Genomic DNA, 18,870 nt, shown 5'->3' on the forward strand with positions numbered 1-18,870 from the left:
AAGCTATACCCTAGAATAAGCAAGAATCTAATCGTCTTCGCAACAAAACAAAGAGAAGAAAAGCACATAAACATAACCTCATATCCAAATATGAATATAACAGGAAGCAACAATCACTATTCTTTAATATCTCTCAAGATCAGTGGCCTCAACTCCCCAATAAAAAGACATAGATTAACAAACTGGATATGCAATGAGGACCCTGCATTCTGCTGCCTACAGGAAACACATCTCAGAGACAAAGACAGACACTGCCTCAGAGTGAAAGGCTGGAAAACAACTTTTCAAGCAAATGGTCAGAAGAAGCAAGCTGGAGGAGCCATTGTAATATCAAATAAAATAAATTTTCAACTAAAAGTCATCAAAAAAATAAGGAAGGACCCTTCATATTCATCAAACGAAAAATCCACCAAGATGATTTCTCAATCCTAAATATCTAAGCCCCAAATACAAGGGCACCTACATATGTAAAAGAAACCTTACTAAAGCTCAAAACAAACATTGCACCTCACACAATGATAGTAGGAGATCTCAACACCCCACTCTCCTCAATGGACAGATCATGGAAACAGAAATCTCTACAGAGACGTAGACAGACTAAGAGAAGTCATGAACCAAATGGACTTAACCGATATTTATAGAACATTCTATCCTAAAGCAAAAGGATATACCTTCTTCTCAGCTCCTCATGGTGTTTTCTACAAAATTGACAATATAATTGGTCACAACATAGGCCTCAACAGGTACAGAAAGATAGAAATAATCCCATGCGTGCTATTTGACCACCGCGGCCTAAAGCTGGTCTTCAATAACAATAAGGGAAGAATGCCCACGTATACGTGGAAGTTGAACAATGCTCTACTCCACGATAACCTGGACAAAGAAGAAATAAAGAAAGAAATTAAAGCCTTTTTAGAATTTAATGAAAATGAAGGTACATCATACCCAAATTATGGGACACAATGAAAGCTGTGCTAAGAGGAAAACTCATAGCTCTGAGTGCCTGCAGAAAGAAATAGGAAAGAACATATGTCACCAGCTTGACAGCACACCTAAAAGCTCTAGAACAAAAAGAAGCATATACACCCAGGAAGAGTAGAAGGTAGGAAATAATCAAACTCAGAGGTGAAATCAACCAAGTAGAAACAAAAAAGACCATAGAAAGAATCAACAGAACCAAAAGTTGGTTCTTTGAGAAAATCAACAAGATAGATAAACCTTTAGCCAGACTAACCAGAGGATACAGAGAGTGTGTCCAAATTAACAAAATAGGAAATAAAAAGGGAGACATAACTACAGATTCGGAGGAAATTCAAAAAATCATCAGATCTTACTATAAAAGCCTATATTCAACAAAACTTGAAAATCTGCAGGAAATGGACAATTTGCTAGACAGATACCATGTACCGAAGTTAAATCAGGAACAGATAAACCAGTTAAACAACCCCATAACTCCTAAGGAAATAGAAGCAGTCATTAAAGGTCTCCCAAACAAAAAGAGCCCAGGTCCAGATGGGTTTAGTGCAGAATTCTATCAGACCTTCATAGAAGACCTCATACCAATATTATCCAAACTATTCCACAAAATTGAAACAGATGGAGCACTACCGAATTACTTCTATGAACCCACAATTACTCTTATACCTAAACCACACAAAGACCCAACAAAGAAAGAGAACTTCAGACCAATTTCCCTTATGAATATCGACGCAAAAATACTCAACAAAATTCTGGCAAACCGAATCCAAGAGCACATCAAAACAATTATCCACCATGATCAAGTAGACTTCATCGCAGGCATGCAGGGATGGTTTAATATACGGAAAACCAACAACGTGATCCATTATATAAACAAACTGAAAGAACAAAACCACATGATCATTTCATTAGATGCTGAGAAAGCATTTGACAAAATTCAACACCCCTTCATGATAAAAGTCCTTGAAAGAATAGGAATTCAAGGCTCATACCTAAACATAGTAAAAGCCATATACAGCAAACCAGTTGCTAACATTATACTAAATGGAGAGAAACTTGAAGAAACGCCACTGAAATCAGGGACTAGACAAGGCTGCCCACCCTCTCCCTACTTATTCAGTATAGTTCTTGAAATTCTAGCCAGAGCAATCTGACAACAAAAGGAGAACAAGGGGATACAGATTGGAAAAGAAGTCATAATATCTCTATTTGCAGATGATATGATAGTATATTTAAGTGATCCCAAAAGTTCCACCAGAGAACTACTAAAGATGATAAACAACTTCAGAAAAGTGGCTGGGTATAAAATTAACTCAAATCTGTAAACTTCCTCTACACAAAAGAGAAACAAGCTGAGAAAGAAATTAGTGAAACAACACCCTTCATAATATAACCAAATAATATAAAGTACCTCAGTGTGACTTTAACCAAGCAAATGAAAGATCTGTACAATAAGAACTTCAAGACTCTGAAGAAAGAAATTGAAGAAGACCTCAGAAGATGGAAAGATCTCCCATGCTCACGCATTGGCAGGATTAATATAGTAAAAATGGCCATTTTACCAAAAGCGATCTACAGATTCAATGCAATCCCCATCAAAATACCAATTCATTTCTTCAAAGAGTTAGACAGAACAATTTGCAAATTCATCTGGAATAATCAAAAAACCCAGGATAGCTAAAACTATCCTCAACAATAAAAGGACTTCAGGGGGATTCACTTTCCCTGAAGTCAAGCAGTATTATAGAGCAACAGTGATAAAAACTGCATGGTTTTGGTACAGCGACAAACAGATAGACCAATGGAAAAGAATTGAAGACCCAGAAACGAACCCACACACCTATGGGCACTTGATTTTTGACAAAGGAGCCCAAACCATCAAATGGAAAAAAGATAGCATTTTCAGCAAATGGTGCTGGTTCAACTGGAGGTAAACATGTGGAAGAATGCAGATCGATCCATGCTTATCACCCTGTACAAAGCTTAAGTCCAAATGGATCGAGGACCTCCACATCAAACCTGATACACTCAAACGAATAGAAGAAAAAGTAGGGCAGCATCTCGAACACATGGGCACTGGAAAAAATTTCCTGAGTAAAACAATCGACTAATGGGATCTCATAAAACTGCAAAGCTTCTGTAAGGCAAAGGACACTATGGTTAGGACAAAACGGCCACCAACAGATTGGGAAAAGATCTTTACCAATCCTACAACAGATAGAGGCCTTATATCCAAAATATACAAAGAACTCAAGAAGTTAGACTGCAGGGAGACAAATAACCCTATTAAAAAAATGGGTTCAGAGCTAAACAAAGAATTCACAGCTAAGGAATGCCCAATGGCTGAGAAACACCTAAAGAAATGTTCAACATCTTTAGTCATAAGGGAAATGCAAATCAAAACAACCCTGACATTTCACCTCACACCAGTGAGAATGGCTAAGATCAAAAACTCAGATGACAGCTGATGCTGGCGAGGATGTGGAGAAAGAGGAACACTCCTCCATTGTTGGTGGGATTGCAGACTGGTAAAACCATTCTGGAAATCAGTCTGGAGGATCCTCAGAAAATTGGACATTGAACTGCCTGAGGATCCAGCTATACCTCTCTTGGGTATACATCCAAAAGATTCCCCAACATTTAAAAAAGACACGTGCTCCACTATGTTCATTGCAGCCTTATTTATAATAGCCAGAAGCTGGAAAGTACCCAGATGCCCTTTAACGGAGGAATGGATACAGAAAATGTGGTACATCTACACAATGGAATATTACTCAGCTATCAAAAACAACGACTTTTTGAAATTCATAAGCAAATGGTTGGAGCTGGAAAATATCATCCTGAGTGAGGTAACCCAATCACAGGAAAACACACATGGTATGCACTTATTGATAAGTGGCTATTAGCCCAAATGTTTGAATTAGCCTAGATGCCTAGAACTCATGAAGCTCAAGATGGATGATCAAAATGTGAATGCTTCACTCCTTCTTTAAAAGGGGAACTAGAATACCCTTGGCAGGGAATAGAGAGGCAAAAATTAAAACAGAGGCAGAAGGAACACCCATTCAGAGCCTGCCCAACATGTGACCCGTACATATACTGCCACCCAATTAGACAAGATGGATGAAGCAAAGATGTGCAGGACGACAGGAGCTGGATGTAGGTCTCTCCTGAGTGACACAGTCAGAATACAGCAAATTCAGAGGCGAATACCAGCCTCAAACCACTGAACTGAGAACAGGACCCCCGTTGAAGGAATCAGAGAAAGAACTGGAAAGCTTGAAGGGGCTCGAGACCCCATATGAACAACAATGCCAAGCAACCAGAGCTTCCAGGGACTAAGCCACTACCTAAAGACTATACATGGACTTTCCCTGTACTCTGACCTCATAGGTAGCAGTGAATATACTAGTAAGATCAGCAGTGTAAGGGGAAGCCCTGGGTCCTGCTAAGACTGAACCCCCAATGAACGTGATTGTTGGGGTGAGGGCAGCAACGGGGGGAGGATGGGGAGGGGAACACCCAAACAGAAGGGGAGGGAAAGTGTTTAGGGGGATGTTGTCCCGTAAACGGGGAAAGGGAATAACACTTGAAATGCAAATAAGAAATACTCAAGTTAATAAAAAAATAAATAAAAAAAGAAAAAATAGAAAAAAATTAATTTTGTTCTTTGATGATGTTAAATATTTAGATAATGTATTCTGATTACTCTCTCCCCCACACTGTTGTATTTCCCTTCCATTCACATTAAGCCTGATTTCTTTCCAATCTTCCTCTTGTTAAGATTCATGGCTGTTGTTTTTGTTTCGAAGTGTAATTATTTTAGTCAAGGCTATATTTGAGACCATTGACTTAGAAATATCCTTTAGAGCAAGGCAGGATCATGAGGGGTACATAATTTGAGTCAGTACCACCTCTCTCCATGAGTCTACTGGTAGCATATAGTTGTGCACTAAGATGTTGGGTTTAGAGACTGTCCTTTCTCTATGCCTGGCTGCTGATGTGCCCATTCAGTCATCTGTGGCTGCTATGTGTTCATAGCTATGATTTCTGTGTCTAATATTAAATATGTCATAGTCCTTTGGGCTATTTTCTTGCCTTTATATTCTTTTTCACTGTCCTTTTTCTGCACTATTTCCTGAGCCACAGAGGAGACCTCCATATCGTACCAATCACAAATATAGAAAACACTTTCAAGGTGAGCCAATATGAGGCATAGTTGGACACTTATTTAAACTAGAAAGAATGGCACGCTGTAAAGCACACTAATAACATAGAGATGGGGTTCTCAAAGTCATGCATAGGTATCTTTACATATCCTCATAGAGAATTTGGGTAGTTTTCAAGTTACATTTAACAAAGGTTATCAATTGCTCTATTGATCAAAGGTTAAAATTTGTTTTGTAAGCAAATTTATAAGAAGTGGATTGTTTAGCTTTTGGAATGAGATGGAGTACTACAAATGAGACCTCAAGGTTTTAGGTTATTTTTGTTGTAAAAAAGTTTGTTTATTATCTTTGACATACATAATTGAGAAAACTGTAGGAAAATATGCTTGCTTCAGTGAGCAACTTGGGCTTTATCAATGATATCAGGAGTTTCCTGACTCTGTCTTCAGGAAAGATAAACCAAACTTCTTTTCTTAACATGAGCTGTACACACATAAACCCATATTGGACTCATATTTTCTCAGAGCATCTATAACTTTTACATGATACTTGTGTGTGGAAGATAAGGACCAATGTATTTGATTAATAGTAAATTTTCCAATAACAGAGACTTAAGTCATACCTGTTATCCCTGTCGGAATCTTTAAATTATACCTGCTTTCATGATATCTGGCCCTTCAGTCATGAGGAAAATATTATAATTGTGTTATTACTATAAGATATTCATTTTGATGAGCCACTCTGCCATGGTTGAAAGCTTTTAGGTGGGTGGATTTTATTGGATTTCAGTAATTATTTGAGATACTTCAGATGGGGTGGCAGGATGACCTGATTATATTTGGAAGGAGAAGGCTGCTAATAACCCATACCCATTTTTATTGGTTTCCTCTGCTTTTCATTAAGTAGACTCTGGTTCAGCTCCCTGCTAGGCTGCTGCATATAATTCTCTCATTCTAACATTTCATCATGTTACATCCTAATACTCTATAGAGTTCATTATTAACCATTCATTCACCTAAGAAAGCACTATAGCAAGGAGAGGGAAGAAAGAAAAAAAAAGTATCCAGGCATTCAGTTGTCACTCCCTGGTGACGGTAGTTAAAGTAATGCTTCGTAAATTTTACAAGCTGTAATCTGCTAATATGCGTGTATCACTGGACTTTGAGATAGTTCACTTCATAAAGTGTGCCTCCTGTGCAACTATGGGGATCTTCATTCTTACCTGGGCACTCACTTAAAAATCTGGGTATGATATCATTTGTACTGTCAGTGGTGACAAGTGACAAGGGGAGAATGTCTGGGATTAATTATCCAGCGAGTGTAGTTGAATTAGTAAATCTCACTGAGCTACTCGGTCTCAGAATAAGGGTGATAACTCCTAAGATGATACTTCACAGGAATGCTCACTTATGTACGTACATACACACACACTTACATACATACATACATACATACATACATACATACATACATATATACATACACATGCACACGCACAAACCCACACACAAACACAGAAGGCTCAGACTCAAATACACTTATTCATGCACACATGCACAAATCAAGATACTATCAGCCATATTTATTGATTAATGAACCCTTTCCTCCAGTCAGTCAAAAATTGTGAATGAACTCTAGCCTTCCTTCTGTATGTGCATTATTACCCAAGGAAAATGTCTTTTAAGATGTATACACTTAATTAGATTTCTCATTATTGCAATAGAAAGATTCAGATGATACTCTGGCTACAAACTTGATGTTATAAATGTGTGTGTGTGTGTGTGTGTGTGTGTGTGTGTGTGTTCAGTCTTCAAGAATGTGGAAACCTGTGAGAATACTATACCCATCTTCTCCATCAACCTGGGATACAAAAAAGAAAAATAATTTAAAACCTGCAATAAACAGAAGCACTAAACAGGATCAATAGAATATATACTTTGTTTCTATCTAAATTAAGCCCTGTGTTACCATGCTCCAAATACTGAAAATATGAAATACAAAATGAAATAATAAAAATACCAAAAGGAAAAGTGTTTTTCCTACATATAAATATTAATCACAACCAGAATCTACTTATACAAAAATGCAATATTGTCTACTTCTATCAAAATTTTTTTATCTATGTACACACACACACACACACACACACACACACACACACACGTAGACATTATTTAATCTCTTTTCTTTTTTTTTCTTTTTTTTTTTATTTTATTTTATTTTTTTTATTATCTTGAGTATTTCTTATATACATTTCAAGTGTTATTCCCTTTCCCAGTATCCGGACAGATATCACCCTCCCCCCTCCCCTTCCTTGTGGGTGTTCCCCTCCCAAACCTCCCCCCATTGCCACCCTCCCCGCATAGTCTAGTTCACTGGGGGTTCAGTCTTAGCAGGACCCAGGGCTTCCCCTTCCACTGGTGCTCTTACTAGGATATTCATTGCTACCTATGGGGACAGAGTCCAGGGTCAGTCCATGTATAGTCTTTAGGTAGTGGCTTAGTCCCTGGAAGCTCTGGTTGCTTGACATTGTTGTACTTTTGGGGTCTCGAGCACCTTCAAGCTCTTCCAGTTCTTTCTCTGATTCCTTCAACGGGGGACCTATTCTCAGTTCAGTGGTTTGCTGCTGGCATTCGCCTCTGTATTTGCTGTATTCTGGCTGTGTCTCTCAGGAGCGATCTACATCCGGCTCCTGTCGGTCTGCACTTCTTTGCTTCATCCATCTTGTCTAATTGGGTGGCTGTATATGTATGGGCCACCTGTGGGGCAGGCTCTGAATGGGTGTTCCTTCAGTCTCTGTTTTAATCTTTGCCTCTCCCTTCCCTGCCAAGGGTATTCTTTTTCCTCATTTAAAGAAGGAGTGAAGCATTCACATTTTGATCATCCGTCTTGAGTTTCGTTTATTCTAGGGATCTAGGGTAATTCAAGCATTTGGGCTAATAGCCACTTATCAATGAGTGCATACCATGTATGTCTTTCTGTGAGTGGGTTAGCTCACTCAGGATGATATTTTCCAGTTCCAACCATTTGCCTACGAATTTCATAAACTCGTTGTTTTTGATAGCTGAGTAATATTCCATTGTGTAGATGTACCACATTTTCTGTATCCATTCCTCTGTTGAAGGGCATCTGGGTTCTTTCCAGTTTCTGGCTATTATAAATAAGGCTGCGATGAACATAGTGGAGCACGTGTCTCTTTTATATGTTGAGGCATCTTTTGGGTATATGCCCAAGAGAGGTATGGCTGGATCCTCAGGCAGTTCAATGTCCAATTTTCTGAGGAACCTCCAGACTGATTTCCAGAATGGTTTTACCAGTCTGCAATCCCACCAACAATGGAGGAGTGTTCCTCTTTCTCCACATCCTCGCCAGCATCTGCTGTCACCTGAGTTTTTGATCTTAGCCATTCTCGCTGGTGTGAGGTGAAATCTCAGGGTTGTTTTGATTTGCATTTCCCTTATGACTAAAGATGTTGAACATTTCTTTAGGTGTTTCTCAGCCATTCGGCATTCCTCAGCTGTGAATTCTTTGTTCAGATCTGAACCCCATTTTTTAATAGGGTTATTTGTTTCCCTGCGGTCTAACTTCTTGAGTTCTTTGTATATTTTGGATATAAGGCCTCTATCTGTTATAGGATTGGTAAAGATCTTTTCCCAATCTGTTGGTTGTCGTTTTGTCCTAACCACAGTGTCCTTTGCCTTACAGAAGCTTTGCAGTTTTATGAGATCCCATTTGTCGATTCTTGATCTTAGAGCATAAGCCATTGGTGTTTTGTTCAGGAAATTTTTTCCAGTGCCCATGTGTTCCAGATGCTTCCCTAGTTTTTCTTCTATTAGTGTGAGTGTGTCTGGTTTGATGTGGAGGTCCTTGATCCACTTGGACTTAAGCTTTGTACAGGGTGATAAGCATGGATCGATCTGCATTCTTCTACATGTTGCCCTCCAGTTGAACCAGCACTATTTGCTGAAAATGCTATCTTTTTTCCTTTGATTGTTTTTGGCTTCTTTGTCAAAAATCAAGTGACCATAGGTGTGTGGGTTCATTTCTGGGTCTTCAATTCTATTCCATTGGTCTATCTGTCTGTCTCTGTACCAATACCATGCAGTTTTTATCACTATTGCTCTGTAATACTGCTTGAGTTCAGGGATAGTGATTCCCCCTGAAGTCCTCTTATTGTTGAGGATAGCTTTAGCTATCCTGGGTTTTTTGTTATTCCAGATGAATTTGCAAATTGTTCTGTCTAACTCTTTGAAGAATTGGATTGGTATTTTGATGGGGATTGCATTGAATCTGTAGATTGCTTTTGGTAAAATGGCCATTTTTACTATATTAATCCTGCCAATCCATGAGCATGAGAGATCTTTCCATCTTCTGAGGTCTTCTTCAATTTCTTTCCTCAGTGTCTTGAAGTTCTTATTGTACAGATCTTTTACTTGCTTGGTTAAAGTCACACCGAGGTACTTTATATTATTTGGGTCTATTATAAAGGGTGTCGTTTCCCTAATTTCTTTCTCGGCTTGTTTCTCTTTTGTATAGAGGAAGGCAACTGATTTCTTTGAGTTAATTTTATACCCAGCCACTTTGCTGAAGTTGTTTATCAGCTTTAGTAGTTCTCTGGTGGAACTTTTGGGATCACTTAAATATACTATCATGTCGTCTGCAAATAGTGATATTTTGACCTCTTCTTTTCCGATCTGTATCCCCTTGATCTCCTTTTGTTGTCTGATTGCTCTGGCTAGAACTTCAAGAACTATATTGAATAAGTAGGGAGAGAGTGGGCAGCCTTGTCTAGTCCCTGATTTTAGTGGGATTGCTTCAAGTTTCTCTCCATTTAGTTTAATGTTAGCAACTGGTTTGCTGTATATGGCTTTTACTATGCTTAGGTATGGGCCTTGAATACCTATTCTTTCCAGGACTTTTATCATGAAGGGGTGTTGAATTTTGTCAAATGCTTTCTCAGCATCTAATGAAATGATCATGTGGTTCTGTTCTTTCAGTTTGTTTATATGATGGATCACGTTGATGGTTTTCCTCATATTAAACCATCCCTGCATGCCTGGGATGAAGCCTACCTGATCATGTTGGATGATTGTTTTGATGTGCTCTTGAATTCGGTTTGCCAGAATTTTATTGAGTATTTTTGCGTCGATATTCATAAGGGAAATTGGTCTGAAGTTCTCTTTCTTTGTTGGGTCTTTGTGTGGTTTAGGTATAAGAGTAATTGTGGCTTCATAGAAGGAATTCGGTAGGGCTCCATCTGTTTCAATTTTGTGGAATAGTTTGGATAATATTGGTATAAGGTCTTCTATGAAGGTTTGATAGAATTCTGCACTAAACCCGTCTGGACCTGGGCTCTTTTTGGTTGGGAGACCTTTAATGACTGCTTCTATTTCCTTAGGAGTTATGGGGTTGTTTAACTGGTTTATCTGTTCCTGATTTAACTTCGATACCTGGTATCTGTCTAGGAAATTGTCCATTTCCTGAAGATTTTCAAGTTTTGTTGAATACAGGTTTTTATAGTAAGATCTGATGATTTTTTGAATTTCCTCTGAATCTGTAGTTATGTCTCCCTTTTCATTTCTGATTTTGTTAATTTGGACGCACTCTCTGTGTCCTCTCGTTAGTCTGGCTAAGGGTTTATCTATCTTGTTGATTTTCTCAAAGAACCAACTTTTGGTTCTGTTGATTCTTTCTATGGTCCTTTTTGTTTCTACTTGGTTGATTTCAGCTCTGAGTTTGATTGTTTCCTGCCTTCTATTCCTCCTGGGTGTATTTGCTTCTTTTTGTTCTAGAGCTTTGAGGTGTGCTGTCAAGCTGCTGACATATGCTCTTTCCTGTTTCTTTCTGCAGGCACTCAGCGCTATGAGTTTTCCTCTTAGCACAGCTTTCATTGTGTCCCATAATTTGGGTATGTTGTACCTTCATTTTCATTAAATTCTAAAAAGTCTTTAATTTCTTTCTTTATCTCTTCCTTGAGCAAGTTATCATTGAGTGGACCATTGTTAAGTTTCCACGTATATGTGGGCATTCTTGCAACCTGCAATAAACAGAAGCAGTAAACAGGATCAATAGAATATATACTTTGTTTCTATCTAAATTAAGCCCTGTGTTACCATGCTCCAAATACTGAAAATATGAAATACAAAATGAAATAATAAAAATAGAAAAAGGAAAAGTGTTTTTCCTACATATAAATATTAATCACAACCAGAATCTACTTATACAAAAATGCAATATTGTCTATTTATATCAAAATTTAAATCTATATTTATTTTGTACTGTCCCATTTTTATAGGTTCAGATAGAAATATACAAGGTACATGCAAATACCTCCTATTCCTCATGTTCGAGCACAAAGTATTTGGCCAGGGACACAGAGAAATAGAAGATAGATGGTATATAAGAAGGGAAGAGGCTGTGGTGAGAATGGAGAGAGGGCTAGTGTGCTGGTTAACTTGGTCAATGCAAAACAAAACAAAAAAAAAACAAAAACAAAACAAAAAAAAATAACTGGATAAAGGGATCCTGGGATCCTTAACTGAAGAACTACACCCATCAGATTGGCCAGTAGACAAGTTTGTGGGTCAATTAATTAACTGGTGACTTATATAGGAGAATTAAGTCTACTGTATGTGGTACCACACATGAACACATGGTTCTGGGTTGTTTAAGAAAACAGAGTGGACAAGCCATGAGGTGCTGTTTGTAAGCAGCTTTCCTCAAGTTTTTTTGCCTCATTCATGATGCCTGACTTCTGCCTTGAGTTACTACCCTGACTTTCCTCAGTGATGGATTGTGATCCAAATGTATGAGTCAGGTTTCTGTGAGAAATGTGTGTACTCAAAATATTTCTAGGCTAGGGGGCTGATAATCCTTTGTCATTAATATGGAACAACATTTTCTGTCATTTCTTGTGCAATTATTTTATAAGTAGTTCATGTAAGGTAGGGCTTTTATAGTATTTTGCTATCTAAACCTCTTTATATTTTAACTCTTTCTTTTTCTCTTTCTTCCCACACATACCCTTTTGGATCTGTCATTTTATTATATGGTTAATTATTTGACATAAAGTAGCTGATTATTTTTTAAGGTATTGTTAGAAATATGCAGATACAAATAGGTAAAATACACCATTTGAAAACCACATTGGAAAAAGGAATATCCAGAATTGCCAATGTCTACAGTATAGGTGAAAAAGAAAGCTCACTGGTCAATTGGAAGAGAATATGATGGGTGGTTATGGAAGCTAGAGTGGGATATTGTAGAGAAATCAGACTCTCAAATGCTTATTTTTCACGTTACCATAGAAACAATTCCATGTGAGGGATTACTGGGTTTAAAGCTCATTTGCTGTTAGGATGTCATCGCACTCTAGTAGGAATGGTGTAAAACACAAACAAAGCAGATGATAGTCTTTTAGCAGTTAGGAAGCCTGTTTTCTTTCTTGCTTGACACTGTGTGCAGAGAGGGCTATGTATGCCAGACTCTTCCTTCTCACCCAAGTCTATCTGCCAAGTGTCCTGAAAGTAAGTTTCCTATTTATTTCCCCCATTGCTATTTATACTAGACTTCTTTCTCCATAGAAACAACTGAGACACACACACACACACACACACACACACACACACACACACACACACAGACAAAGACACACAAACAAGAGAGAGAGAGAGAGAGAGAGAGAGAGAGAGAGAGAGAGAGAGAGAGAGAGAGAGAGAGAGAGAGAGATACAAGTACATACTTGCTGGAATCAGAGCTATGACAACCCTGACAAGGCTGGTTCAGCTCCCTTTCCTCAAAAGGTCAGCAAATCATGAAAGTAATAGTTAAAAGCAGAGAAATGAGACAAATTCAATGCCACCACGTTAGCAAGAGGAGGAATAAAGTCCAGTGTGCACCTCACATTCATCTTAGGGATCTTTCTTTTGGGGAGGTAGATGGTTTTGAGATATAGTTTTTTTGTATAGGGCTAGCTGTCCAGATACTTAGACCAGGCTGGACTAATCCTACATCCGTCTACTGAGTGCTTCAATTAATGGCATGTGCCACCATACCATCTGTACGATAAGAGGTATAGATTTTAAAATGGAACAATCATTATTCATAACTCAGTAGTCCTGTATATTATCATTATCAGAGCTTATCTCTCTTGTGAGGTGGCCAGAAATGTTGGTACAACTGTGATAATCATAATTATGACTCTCTATAGGAGAAACAAACTCTCCCTTGGCTGAAATCAGACTTCAGCATTTTCTTTCCCCAGCCTGAGATTCCTGGAGGAGTTTCAGTTTCGTGGAGTGCATTGTCCAAATAGTTCAGGTATGATTGTCTCTTTATTCCCACCTTCCCAATAGTACAATAACATACACACAACACATACTGAGGCTGGGATTTCTTATCATAAGTTGTTCCACTGGGTTATGGACTCTGGAAATTATCATTGTATGCTATTTCTTAACTAGGCCCCTAAAACCCAAGAGGTTAGAAATAAATCAGAAAAAAAAAACTACGATGTAAGTAAATTTGAAATTTGAAAGCTGGAGAACCTGACAAGCTGGACTGGGAGAATAAGTCCCAGCTGGTGGCTAGAAATGATGAGAAGAGACACTCTAGTTCAAGCAGGAAAATAAAAAAAGTGAGTCATGCATGTCTCTTTGCTGTGGTATGTGTCTTCTTAGAATAGTAAACAGATTAGAAGGTACTCAAATATACTAGGGAGAGACGTTTTTTAGTTTTGATAATTTTTTTATTTTTAATTTGTGTTTTTATAATATTTAAAAAATATTTACATTCCAGTCTCCCCGCACCCAGTTCTAACTCCCTCATTTCCTAATCCAGTTTCTCCTCCCTGTTGCCTCTGAGAAGGTGCTCCCCCTATACCAGGCTTCCTGCTTCCTTGGGGCATTGGGCTCATCTTCTACCACTAAGGCCTGACAAGGCAGACCTCTTCTTTGTTTGTGTCAGTGGTCTTAGACTGGCAGGGGTATGCACCTCTTTGGGGCTCAGATTCTAGGAGCTCCCTGAGGTCTGGGTAAGTTGAGATTGCTGGTCTTCCTATGGGATTGCTTTTACCTTCAGCTACTTCAATTCTTCCCCTAAGTCAACCACAGCAGTTCGCATGGTTGAATGCAAGTATCTTTTTCTGTCTCAGTCAGCTGCTGCTAGGGCTTCTGAGAGGACAACCAAGACAGGTTCACATTTGTGTCTTTGGTTACTAAGGACCTCCTAGGATCTCCTGGGACCTCCAGTTAAGCATGCAGGCTATAGGTGTGGACAGATAGCTGGTGGCTGACCTGAGAGACACCTTCTTGACTCTACTGTCTGGTTCATATCTGAACATGCTATGTGGAAGCAGGAATAATATTTAATCTTCACATCTTTGATCCATGAAGCCTGGTTGAGGATTTGATACTATAACATGACACTTTCTTCTACAGAGTACCTGCTTGAGTATTACCCTATTAAATTATAAAATAGTCTCCACATTTTAACTAAGTTTAAATTTTTTTTGAGACTCAGTTATAGCTATCTTGGACATACATGTATGTTCTTATCTGAAAATCTGCTATGATTGGTATTACTTTTAGGGCATGGGAAAGATGGAAGTTTGAGAGAAAGGTAGTTAGAGTGGATATCTGCAGGGCAAGAGAATTTTAACCCTAGGGATAAGTAAACAGGTGGATTCTGAAGAGAATTTTTTCTCACTTGACAAAGTAGGGTTTCTAAGGAGGAGGACCATTATGTGTAGCCCATAATACTGTATGAGCATGCAGCAAGGTTTGTTTCTGAATTCAGAATATGCAATTGAAATATGGAGGGCACTGTTCCTTGTAACTATGGGTCATATCACAGGGTCAGAAGGAGTATGCCTATAGCACGTGTAGGCAGAATACAGAGACTGTGGCTTAGAAAATCACATAAGCTATAAGCTTCTCCTGAAAAGAACCTAAGTTTAGTTGCCTGCATTTATATCAGGCAGCCTAAAATATCCTATAACTACCGTACTTTTGAATGTGGGCACTGCACTACATGCATAAACACACACACACACACACACACACACACACACACACACATGCACACACTCAGAGACACACACACGTACACAAACACACATATACTCACGCATACACACATACACACAGAAACACATAACTACAATCTGTTCAACCTCTGGGATGGTGAGTGCATGTATGCTTTCAATGCTGACCACTTAGTATTGGACCACAAATAAATTGATAAGCTACTTCTTGGGGAAGATTGTTTTGTTTAACTTTCAGCATTGCTCAGAAACTTATAAAATATCTTTGTATAGAGTTGATGCCTCCTGAGCACATTATTGTGACTATTGCTATTTTCCTTGCTCTTTTCCTGCTCAAGCAGTCAGGTTTGTGAAACATTATAGGTTTAGCTTCTGACATTTCTGTGAGACATGATCTTACAGCAAGTACCTGGTACGCTGGCTCCTATAACCTTTCTGGTCCTTATTCCACAGTGTTCCCTGATCATTAGGTGTAGGAATTCTACTGAAGATGTTATCAGTTGAGACAGAGAGCTGTAACTCTGCATTTACATTGTTTATTGTTTTCTGTAATGGTAATTGCTTCTTACCATTTGATAATTTTGATTGATGTACCTTGAATACCACATTTATCTATGTATATAAGGACAAATATTTAGGATATAGTTAGGGCTATTGCTATATTAGTAAAGAGGTGATTGTACGAAATTCTCCATAATCCCTGACTTCACTAGGCCTAAGCAGTTGGCTACATTTCTAGTACCAGACATGATTCCCCACTTGTTGATCCGGCCTTAAGTCTAGTTAGACATCTGCTTGCTACTACCAAGTTATGACTGTGACTATTGTACCCTCTTAGAGTTACTATGCCAGGCTGGTTGTTGATGTGGTTCATGGGCATCATAGATAGGTCTTTGGGTTGTATCCCCTCTTTGGATGATTACATGGCATCTTCTGGTACAAACAAAGGTAGGCTGGAATGGGGTTTAGCTTAGTTCCAGCTCTGAACTTCTGAGCCCTGTTTCAGAAGTGACTTGTATCTTTAGCAAAAAGGGCTTAGTTTCTATATTACAATTCTTGTTTTCACAGAATAGAGCAGAATTATGCAACTCAATGGTTAACATTAGTGTCTTGTCCTGCTCTTGATCCACCTAGGAGATAAGCTTCAAAGCATATCTACACAATATTATCTTGGATGAGTCACCTACAGTGGAAAAAGTCATAAATATAGATAGTGCTATGAGCTGGATCTTGGACTTAATAAAACATAAACAGTAATGTGAACACCAGTATTCATCTGTGTCTGCTTCATGACTGTGAACTTGATGTAACCAGATGTCTCAAGTACCTGCCATCATGCCTATCACACTTGATAGTATGTCTCTACTTCATATCCCTTGAATTGTTAAGTAGAATAAACTCTTTATCCTTTCAGATGATTTTATCAGATGTTTGACCACAGCCACAAGTAAATAATACAGTCATGTGTACCAATGAATGTGCACATATGATCATTCTGAAAAGCAAAGGAAGTTCCTGTTACAACTATTAGTTAGCTGTTAAGGTATCTGCTCTAGTTGTTATCCAGAGAGCTCAAGAGTCAAATTAATTGAACTTCAGTTTTGAAATCTCTAAGTAAGGCACCTTTTTAGAAAGATTAACATCCTTCTGTCTCTGATTTGGCAAGCAATATACCTTCTACATAGCATCAAATTTTGGGTCCAGTGTAATACTGGAGAAAATACAAGTAACAATAACATCAAAGTGTGGAGAAAAGAAAAATGACTACTAGCTCTAAATCTTTCCGTGGAATGTTTGTGACTTTATTTATTTAAACAATAATGTTGGCATAGTTGGCATAGTCATTCATACACTGGGATGTGCCTCTTGATTGTTCTAGAAATCCAAAGAGGCAAATTGATATATAAATAATATGTAAAAGTTTGTACTATAAAATATAGTGTCATTCAAAGCAAAGGAAGGCACACAGGTATCAATGACTGGATACAAGCTATAAATGGACATTATCTCAGTCACCACCAACATGACATAAAGACTTGATTCTGACTTATTTTAGGATGAGGTGTGTGTGTGTGTGTGTGTGTGTGTGCGTGTGTGTCTGTGTGTGTGTGTTCTCTATGTAGAAGCATAAAAACAACCTTGTGCAGAATCTAGAGTATATATATATATATATATATATATATATATATATATATATTAGACACTGCTTCTTGATGAATATTCCCTTTAATTATTAACTGTGGAATCTTTTCTAAAGAAAGGTAAATATCTATATAACTGCAACCTATATGTCATGTGAGAACATGCTCAGGTAACCAGATTGCTTTGTGAATAGTGAATTATTGCAAATGTACACGTGTTCCAAGAAATTCACTTTGGTCTGCTAATTTGTTTGCATGAACACAAAACAACCACAACCAAATGTAGCTGAGACCTTTAGATGTTCTGTGAATATGCTATGCAGGTTTGTAGAGGTGTGTGTGTGTGTGTGTGTGTGTGTGTGTGTGTGTGTGTGTGCGTGTGTGTGTGCGCGCGCGCGCGCGCGCCTGGGCATGTGGAGGCCATTAGTCACAGTGAGCTCTTTGTTTCACCTTAAATTTTCAGACAGGGTGTCTCATTGGACCTAGAACTCATCTGTTTAAATTTAAATCTAAATTGACTGTCTGGTCAGCAAACATCCAGAATATATCTGTATCTAGCTGCTTGGTCTGGGGTTACAAGTGCAAATTGCCACACACAGGCATTTTTATTTGGTCTCTGAGAATGTGAACTCATGTCAGTATTCTTTCATAAGAAGTGACATATCCACTGAAACCAAACTTGTGGATGTCTCTCTTGGAAAGTGTTACTGTAGGTTACAGTTCTAGCTTCCTTATCTGTACTAATTGTATCCTTCTGATACTTGGACCCTGGTGAAAATTGAATGCAAAGGGTTGCCTTGCATAGCATGCTTCTCTGAAGCAGCCTGCCAGGTTTCCAGCAGTGGTGTAGGCATGGGGAGAAGACCCAGAGAAAATGAACCATATTATACAAAAGCTACAGTTCAGTGTTTTAACAAGGCTTTCTATGCAGGGTATGAGATGTGGACTGTTGCATGAGAATAGTACAGTGCACACATTGCTGTTGAGGTTATGCTTTAGAACCTAATGGTGCTAGCTAGTGCACATGAAGACATATTGGATGTATCTAAACACCAAATGACTTTCACAAAGGAAACTTTCTACACTTTGAAAACAATAGTCCAGGCTTTTTTCTATACTCCTCAGTAGAAACTGAAAATATATGGGGCTGAGCATATAAACTCATTCTTTTTTTCACCATAACTTCCTGTTATGGAACTTATTTTGACTGTCTTGTATATATATAAAGTAGTCTATTTTTGCCCACTTATGCAAATAGTAATCTGCTCATGTCTTTCTAAACTTTAATGAAACTGCTTCTTTTTGTTGTTTCCTGCAAGCCAAGCTGGCCTCAAAATCATTAAGTAGCCACAGGTCACCCTAAAGTTCTGATACTCCTGACTCTTCCTCCTGAGGTCTGAATTACAGGTGTGCAACACCATGCCTAGCTGATATGTTGTGAAATATTTCTTAGTGATTTCATGTATTCCAAGGACCTGAGGTATGTTTCCAACTAATAGAAGATACTTTTAACATTCCCAAAGGTTTAGCTTTCTCCTGA

At 38.3% G+C, this 18,870-nt stretch overlaps 1 protein-coding gene across 2 annotated transcripts in view; it reads left to right on the plus strand.

Moving 5' to 3' along the window:
* The window catches only part of Cntnap5c (contactin associated protein-like 5C), a gene marked incomplete at its 5' end in the record, with an annotated part of 856,281 nt that overhangs the window by 326,972 nt on the left and 510,439 nt on the right, over positions 1 to 18,870 (plus strand).

Source organism: Rattus norvegicus, chromosome 13 (assembly GCF_021556685.1).
Source record: "Rattus norvegicus strain SHRSP/BbbUtx chromosome 13, alternate assembly SHRSP_T2T, whole genome shotgun sequence".
Taxonomy (NCBI): domain Eukaryota; kingdom Metazoa; phylum Chordata; class Mammalia; order Rodentia; family Muridae; genus Rattus; species Rattus norvegicus.